A 9,493-nucleotide genomic window follows, 5' to 3' on the forward strand; every position below is an offset into this window, starting at 1 on the left:
CCCAGGTAGGACCAAAAAAGTTCCTCCATCAGTCTTGACATGTGAACTCTGGGAGAGAGTAGGTCTTTCCTTCTCTAGGATTATAAACATTAAGGACCATGAAAGTCTAGAACTATGTGGGGCCATCTTGCCACCACATGGAGAGAACCTGTTTGAAGATGAAGTCAGACAGAACTGAGAAATAAGAGAGAGAGAAGTAGATCCTTTACATAAAAACAGCTTGCACCAAATTCTTGGACTTCCCAGTTGATGAGCCAATACATCTGAGTTGGTCTTTTGGTAAGTGTGTCCAAAAGAATACTGACTAAATACACTTCTATTAGAAGTGTATGAAGAGGGACTTCCCTGGCGGTCCAGTGGTTAAGACTCCACGCTTCTACTACAGGGGACATGGGTTTGATCCCTGGTCAGGGAACTAAGATCCCACATTCCTTGCGGTACAGCCAAAAAAAAAAAATGTCTGTGAAGAGCCATGTTGTAGAGTACCTTGTGAATAAGTGGATGAATGACCTATTTCACAGCACATCTGTTGAAAGAAATTAATGGGCAGATCACTAAATAAACAAATGGAAGCTTACATTTTATTTACTATATAATATGTCTGCCATGCAATTTGTCTATATAGAAATTGGTTTTCCAGAAATTATCCTGGAAAGAAATAATGCAAAATGTTAAGATGATTATTTCTGGATAGTGGGATTCTGGGAAAATTTTTTTCTTTTTGAAGTTTTTTTCTTTATAAATTTCCCAAATCTCCTGTAAGGCATATGAATAGCTTTTATGATCAGAAAGAGTTAAGAAAAAAAAACTTACATTTTCATTTTCATGTTCTGACACATTTAACTATTCAGAGGAATTTTGGCATTCAAACATTTTATCAGAGACATTTGCTGTTGTTTTTCAAGACTGAATCTGGAAACCACATAGTCAATATCTGAAAAGATTTTATGCATTGACAAATGCTGTGGTCTGAATGTTTGTGTCTCCCCAAATTCATATGTTGAAATCTTAACCCCCAAAGTTGATGGTGGTTGAAGGTTGGAGCCTTTGGGAGGTGAGAGTGGAGCCCTCCTGAATGGGATTAGTGCCCCTATAAAAAAGATCCCACAGAGCTCCCTGGCCCCTTCTACCACATGAGGATACTAAAAGAAGTCTGTGACTTGAAGGAGAGCCATCACCCAACCATGCTGGCACCCTGATCTCAGGCTTCCAGCCTCCAGAACTCTGAAAAATAAATTTCTGTTGTTTATGAGCCACCCAGTCTGCAGTGTTTTGATTATAGCAGCCTGAATGGACTAAGACAACAACAACTAAGTACTAATAACTCAGATGTAGTGTATATTTTGCTTCCATATTTTTTCATTCGTATAATAAATGAAAACCCTTAGCTTATCGAGTTCGGCTCTAGTTTCCACTGAATAGTTGAAAGAGCTTCCCCTTTCATTCTTATCAGTCACTATGCTCAGGAATCTATATATGATCTCTCCTATTATTAAGCTTTTCTATATGTTGAGAGGAATAAAAAATTATCAGTCTTAAACTTATCATAAATATAACAAAATAAGGGGGAAGAGAAGCAGGGGACATGTTGATTTCTGCTGCATACTGATTGTTGTAGTATGTGGGTAATCCTGGACACAAAGAAAATTATGCATATGGCTCTGTCTCAGGCATGTGACTGAATTCCTTTGATCTATTTTCACTACAAAAAGAAGATTCACACTCATTGATAAGAATCTGTAGGAAATTATGTGGTTTGGTGTCTAAACAATAAATACAAACCAGAAGTTCTATGCCAATTAGGTTTCTACAATCAAAATCATATCTGAAATAGAATTAGAAATAATAAAATAAAATAATAAAAGTAGAATATATTATTGTAGGCTAAACTCGTAACTCAAATAACTATTATGGGAATAGTGCCCCCCTACACCCCTGCCCCAAAGAAGCCCTTGTCCTAATTCCAGGAACCTGTAAATATGTTACCTTGTAAGGCAAAACTTATTTTGTAGTTGTGATAAATTGGGCATTTCAAGATGAGGAGATTATCTAGGTGGGCCCAGTGTAATCACAAGGGTGCTTATAAGAGGGATGTGGGCAAGGGAGAGACAACAGAAGCAGGGGTCAGTGAGGAGAGAAGTTGCTATACTTCTGGCTTTGAAGATTGAGGAGGGCCTGCAAACCAAGGAATATGGGCAGCCACTAGAACCTGGAACATGCAAGAAAATGGATTCTCCCCTAGAGCCTCCAAAACGAACGTAGCCTTAGGGACACATTTTAGACTTCTGACCTCTAGAACTGTAAGATAAGTAAGATAATAAATTTATGTTGCTTTGAGCCACCAAGTTTGTAATAATTTGTTACAGCAGCAATAGGAAACTAATACAGATTGCCAGATAAAATACAGACTGCTAAGTTACAATTGAATTTCAGATAAACAATAAATAGCTTTTTTTTAATAGTATAAGCATGTCCAATTCATCCCAAATATTGCATAGGACGTACTTATTCTAAAAAATTTGTTTGTATCCAAATGTAACTGGGCATCCTATATTTTTAAACTAAATCTGGCAACCCTAAATTATTATAATTTGCCTTATTTATTCATGTATGTATTAATTTCTATCTCTAGTTTTATATACCAAGTTTTCTTTTAAAGGAAGGTGCTTGTGTTCATCACAAACTATGTTGTTGTGGGGAGTTATGGTATTCGTGAAGCTATTTTGACCTGAAAATTTCTCATTGCAGTGTGAAGATACGTAGTTGAAAATATTGGGTGTCAAAGGCTCTTTTTTGTATGTTAGAAGGAACTTCCTCTCTGGCACAATAGGAAAGTCTATAGATAACATCGCATAATTTTAAAGCTATAAGGGGCCTGAAAGGTCAGGGCTAGTACAGGGCTTGCAGGTGAAACAACTTCAGGGTCCAGGTAGATTATAAATGAGTGAAGCTGATTAGTTTAGGACTATAGGAAGTGATGGGGACTGTGGTGACCTACACGGGGATCGAAATATTGTTAAAACTCTCTGTGAGCAAAACAAAACATGGACTGCTAGTTTGCTTAGGCCCTCTCTCATAGTCTCCATCACCCCAACCCATCCAAGTAAGCTCTTATTCTAAGTAAACACAGTGTGCTTGCCAAGCAGATGCAGCCTTCTGAGAAGTTCCTTAGTCCCTTTCAGCCACATTGCTGGTCCCAAGCTCCTCCTTTATAAGTTCCAGAATGTCTACTGAGAAGATTTCATCTTTAAAAACCATCAAAATTCTTGCAACTTTTAAATGTGATCCACTGACCAGTAGCATCAGCATCACCAGGGTGCCAGTTGAAAATCCAAATTCTCAGGTCTCATTCCAGACTTACTGAATCAGAAACTTTGCAGAAGAGGCCCTGCAGTCTGTTTTAACAACCTCTCCAGGTGATTCCTATATGCATTAAAGTTAGAGAAGCCCGGATTTAATTTCTTGGAGAAAGAGGTATACCTGGTCTGTGTGCATAGGCCTGGGATCCCCAGTCTGTTTTTTGTTTTGTTTTGTTTTGTTTTTTTGCGGTACGCGGGCCTCTCACCGCTGTGGCCTCTCCCGTTGCGGAGCACAGGCTCCCGACGCGCAGGCTCAGCGGCCATGGCTCACGGGCCCAGCCGCTCCGCGGCATGTGGGATCCTCCCGGACCAGGGCACGAACCCGTGTCCCCTGCATCGGCAGGCGGACTCTCAACCACTGCGCCACCAGGGAAGCCCTCCCAGTCTGTTTTGTGCAAAATATACCTGCAGGTGTCATCCACTCCCCTTTCCTCAGGGGATGCTGCTAACTGAGGGATTTACAGATTTCAGGAGTGAGGTAGAGGCAGAAAAGGAATTATGGATCTCCTACTATGTGCTAGGCAGTGTGATTGGTGCCAGCAAAGTTGTGCCTTCCACACAGTGATTTCCAACTTGCTCTTTACTCATTTTGCAGAAGGAGAACTTTCAGTTACAATCTAAACCTGAGCTATAATTTAACAGCATGGATTTAAAAAACTTAATAGACATTTTTCAGAGCACAGCAAAATTGAGTGGAAAATACAGAGTTCCTAAATACCTCTCCTCCCACGCCCAAAATACATACACCTTCCCCCACCATCAACATCCCCCATCAGTGTGCTATATTTGTTACAATTGACGAATCTACACTGACACATGATTATTACCCAAAGCCCATAGTTTACATTATGGTTCATTCTTGATGTTGTACATTTTGTGGATTTTGAAGAATGTATAATGACATATATCCACTATTACTGTATCATACAAAATAGTTTCACTGCCCTAAAAATTACCTGTGCTCCACTTAGCCATCCCTCCCTCTCCCCTAACCCCTGGCAACAATTGATCTTTTTACTGATTCTTTTTTGCCTTTTCCAGAATGTCATATGATTGGAATCATACAGTATTTAGCCTTTTCAAGTTGGCTTCTTTCACTTAGCAATATGCATTTAAGGTTCTTCCATGTCTTTTTGTGGGTTGATAGCTCATTTCTTTTTGTTGCTGAATAATCCATTGTAAGGATGTACCACAATTTGTCTATTCATTCACTTATTGAAGGACACCTTGATTGCTTCCAAGTTTTGGCAATTACAAATAAAGCTGCTGTAAACATTCATATGCAGGTTTTTGTGTGGACATAAGTTTTCAGTCATTTGGGTAAATACCAAGGAGCACAATTGCTACATCGTACGGTAAGGGAGTGTTTGGCTTTGTAAGAAACCTGCCAGACTATCTTCCCAAGTGGCTGTACCGTTTTGCATTCCCACCAACAATGAATGAGAGTTCTTGTTGCTCCATACTGGAACCACCATTTGGCATCAGTGTTTTGGATTTTGACCATTGTAAAATGTGTGTAGTTGTATCTCATTTTTATTTTAATTTGTAAGTCCTTAATGACATATGTTGAACGTATGAGCAAACATATGCTTATCTGCCATCTATAAAACTTTGATGAGGGGTCTATTTGGATCTTTTATCCATTTTTATAGTTGAGTTTTACATTTTCTTATTGTTGAGTTTTAAGGGTTCTTTGCATATTTTGGATAATAGCACTTTATATGATATGTCCTTTGCAGTTTTTTCTCCCAATCTGTGGCTTGTTTTCTCATTCTATTGACAGTGTCTTTCACAGAACAGAAGTTTTTAATTCTAATGAAGTTCAACTTATCAAAATTTTGTTTGTGGGTTGTGTCTGTGGTGTTGTATCTAAAAAGTCACCTCCAGTCCCAAGATCCTCTAGACTGTCTCCTATATTCTTGTGTGTTGTCTACTTTTTCTGCTCAAGCCCTAGCATATTTATTATAGTTCTTTTAAATTCCGGGTTTGATCATTCCAATATCCTTGCCATAACTGAGACTGGTTCTAATGTTTGCTCTGTCTCTTCAAACTGTACTTTTTTTTTTTTAAGAAGATGTTGGCGGTAGGAGTTTATTAATTAATTAATTTATTTTTGCTGTGTTGGGTCTTCGTTTCTGTGCGAGGGCTTTCTCTAGTTGCAGCAAGCGGGAGCCACTCTTCATCGCAGTGCGCGGGCCTCTCACTATCATGGCCCCTCTTGTTGCGGAGCACAGGCTCCAGATGCGCAGGCTCAGTAGTTGTGGCTCACAGGCCTAGTTGCTCCGCGGCATGTGGGATCCTCCCAGACCAGGGCTCGAACCCGTGTCCCTTGCATTAGCAGGCAGATTCTCAACCACTGCGCCACCAGGGAAGCCCCCAAACTGTACTTTTTGTCTTTCAGTATGCCTTGTAATTTTTTGTTGAAAACCAGACATCACGTATAGGATAAAAGGAACTGAGGTATCTAGGTGCTTTGTGATGTGTTGGTAAGGTGTGGGGGAGGGGAGCATTCTACAGTCCTGTGATTTGGTCTCAGATTTTTAGTGAGCCAGGGCCCCTGGGCTGTGACCTTTACAATGGTCCTTAGGTGAGACCATAAGGCTAGGGGCGCATAGAGTTCGGTCTTTCTCTTTTTCTAGGTTAGTGAGGCTCTGGTAATATCCCAGTCTGTTGGACTCTGCTGAAATAGTTTCTGCTGGGGGTAGGTCTTGTTAAGAAGAACAGGAGGGCTTCCCTGGTGGCGCAGTGGTTGAGAGTCCGCCTGCCGATGCAGGGTACACAGGTTCGTGCCCTGGTCCGGGAAGATCCCACATGCCATGGAGCGGCTGGGCCCGTGAGCCATGGCCGCTGAGCCTGCACGTCCGGAGCCTGTGCTCCGCAACGGGAGAGGCCACAACAGTGAGAGGCCCGCGTATCGCAAAAAAAAAAAAAAAAAAAAAAAAAAGAATAAAAAGATTTTGAAAAACACAAAAAGAAGAACAGGGTGTTCTGGTCCTGTATCATAATGATTCCTTCCCTTGCCAGAAGCATGAGGAGATGTTTCCCCCCCAGTCTTCACTGTGAGAGCCAGGTATGGTTTCTAGAGGTAAACTCACAAAAGCGTTGGAGCCACTCTGTGAGTGCCTCTCTGCTGGAATTTTATTTATTTCTTTATTTACTTTTTATTATTATTTTTAATATATATATTTTTTAAATTTAATTTTATTTTTTTATACAGCAAGTTCTCATTAGTTATCCATTTTATACATATTAGTGTACGTACGTCAATCCCAATCTCCCAATTCATCACACCACCACCACCCCCCACCACATTATCCACCTTGGTGTCCATACGTTTGTTCTCTACATCTGTGTCCCAATTTCTGCCCTGCAAACCAGTTCATCTGTACCATTTTTCTAGGTTCCACATATATGTGTTAATATATGATATTTGTTTTTCTCTTTCTGACTTACTTCACTCTGTATGACAGTCTCTAGGTCCATCCACGTCTCTACAAATGACCCAATTTCATTCCTTTTTTATGGCTGAGTAATATTCCATTGTATACATGTACCACATCTTCTTTATCCATTCGTCTGTTGATGGGCATTTAGGTTGCTTCCATGTCCTGGCTCTTGTAAATAGTGCTGCAATGAACATTGGGGTGCATGTGTCTTTTTGAATTATAGTTTTCTCTGGGTATATGTCCAGTAGTGGGATTGCTGGATCATATGGTAATTCTATTTTTAGTTTTTTAAGGAACCTCCCTACTGTTCTCCATAGTGGCTGTATCAATTTACATTCCCACCAACAGTGCAAGAGGGTTCCCTTTTCTCCACACCCTCTCCAGCATTTCTTGTTTCTAGATTTTCTGATGATGCCCATTCTAACTAGTGTGAGGTGATACCTCATTGTAGTTTTGATTTGCATTTCTCTAATAATTAATGATGTTGAGCAGCATTTCATGTGCTTCTTGGCCATCTGTATATCTTTGGAGGAATGTCTATTTAGGTCTTCTGCCCATTTTTGGATTTGGTTTGTTTTTTTAATATTGAGCTGCATGAGTTGTTTATATATTTTGGAGATTAATCTTTTGTCTGTGATTCATTTGAAAATATTTTCTCCCATTCTAAGGGTTGTCTTTTCATCTTGTTTGTAGTTTCCTTTGCTTTGCAAAAGCTTTTAAGTTTTATTAGGTCCCATTTGTTTATTTTTATTTTTATTTCGATTAATCTAGGAGGTGGATCAAAAAAGATCTTGCTGTGATTTATGTCAAAGAGTGTTCTTCCTATGTTTTCCTCTAAGAGTTTTATAGTGTCCGGTCTTACATTTAGGTCTTGAATCCATTTTGAGTTTATTTTTGTGCATGGTGTTAGGGAGTGTTCTAATTTCATTCCTTTACATGTAGCTGTCCAGTTTTCCCAGCACCACTTATTGAAGAGTCTGTCTTTTCTCCATTGTATATCCTTGCCTCCTTTGTCATAGATTAGTTGACCATAGGTGCGTGGGTTTATCTCTGGGCTTTCTATCCTGTTCCATTGATCTATATTTCTGTTTTTGTGCCAGTACCATATTGTCTTGATTGCTGTAGCTTTGTAGTATAGTCTGAAGTCAGGGAGTCTGATTCCTCCAGCTCCGTTTTCTCCCCTCAAGACTGCTTTGGCTATTTGGGGTCTTTTGTGTTTCCATACAAATTGTGAAATTTTTTGTTCAGTTCCATAAAAAATGCACTGGTAATTTGATAGGGATTGCATTGAAACTCCCTGCTGGAGTTTTAGCTCTCAGACTTGTCTACACTGAGCCTCCAACAGTTAGTCCCTTACAGCTTAGGTTTCCTACCACATGCTGCTTCCTGTAGAGGTTTCTATATGCGAATTTCTGCTTTGGTAAATTGTGGTCTTCTGTATCTCTCTGTCTGCCTCTCCAAATTCTGTGGCAGTGGTTTGTCCCGTGACCTCATTTCTGTGATGAATCCAAGAAAAGTCGTTGACCTTTAGTTTGTTCAGCTTTTTTCGTGTGTGTGGACAACAGGACATTTCCAAGCTGACTTTGTGTTGGACCAGATACTGGAAGGCATATGAAGTAAACATTTTAAATAGATTCTTTTATTTAAGAAACATGAATATAACACTTACTATATGCCAGGCCCTGATTTAAGCACTTATAAATACTAATCCTAATAATTACCCTATGAGGTAGGTAAAATTATTATCTGTTTTACAGATGGGAGAACCCAAGGCACAGAGAGATTGAGTGATTTTCCCAGGGTCACACAGCTAGAAAATCATACAACCAGGATTCATACCCAAGCTGTCTGTCTCAAGAGACTGTATTCATAACTATTACACTGTCCTGCTTCTTGTAAATGGGAATCCATTTCTATGCCAAGTGTATGAACTTCACCTTAACAGTGAATCTGCTTATTTTTTCTCTCTGTATCTTAACTTTCCTCTCGATTACTTTGCCATTGACATCTATATAGAAAAGAAAGCTCCTATTATTAGATTATCCAAACTCAATTTCTTATGCTTAGACTTGACACACAATTAGAAGTACAACCATGAAGTGGGGTTCATTAATGTAAAGAGACATGAGATCCAACTGTAATCCCACAGCTTACATACAAGCAAGAGTGAGATTAATATTGAGCTTTTATTAACAAGCAGTAGAAGGTGTACATGCAGATGTGGTATTCGTTCTTGATTGAGAGGCTCCTACAGACTATGTCATTTGTACAACATTCACCACTCTCTAGCCCAAAGCCCAGGGATGCTGCACCTATATCATGACCAACTCTTTATTCAAATGGATGATTTCAAGGGAAAAGTTTCTACTTTTTCTTATTTTCACCCTGTTTTCCTCTTCTTAAAGTTGCCTAGGAAGAAAGGCTTAGGTTGTTTCAGAAGCAGCAGCTTCAGCAGAAATGGGAAAACACCAGATGATGCTGACTCTCCATGAGTTAACAGTGGACAGCCAAGTCCAAAAGGTGGTATCATGTGGCCTCATCTCTTTAAGAAGAAATATGGTATTATCTTGAGATAGTACTTCAGTAGTAGGCAGCTTCTAAGATGGCCCTCAATGATCCCCACCTGCTTGCCTTCAGGGCCTGTGTAATCCTCTTCTTTGACTGGTTTGCCCCTGGCCAGTAGAATTC

This window comes from Hyperoodon ampullatus (genome assembly GCF_949752795.1).
Source record: "Hyperoodon ampullatus genome assembly, chromosome: 1".
Classification (NCBI taxonomy): domain Eukaryota; kingdom Metazoa; phylum Chordata; class Mammalia; order Artiodactyla; family Ziphiidae; genus Hyperoodon; species Hyperoodon ampullatus.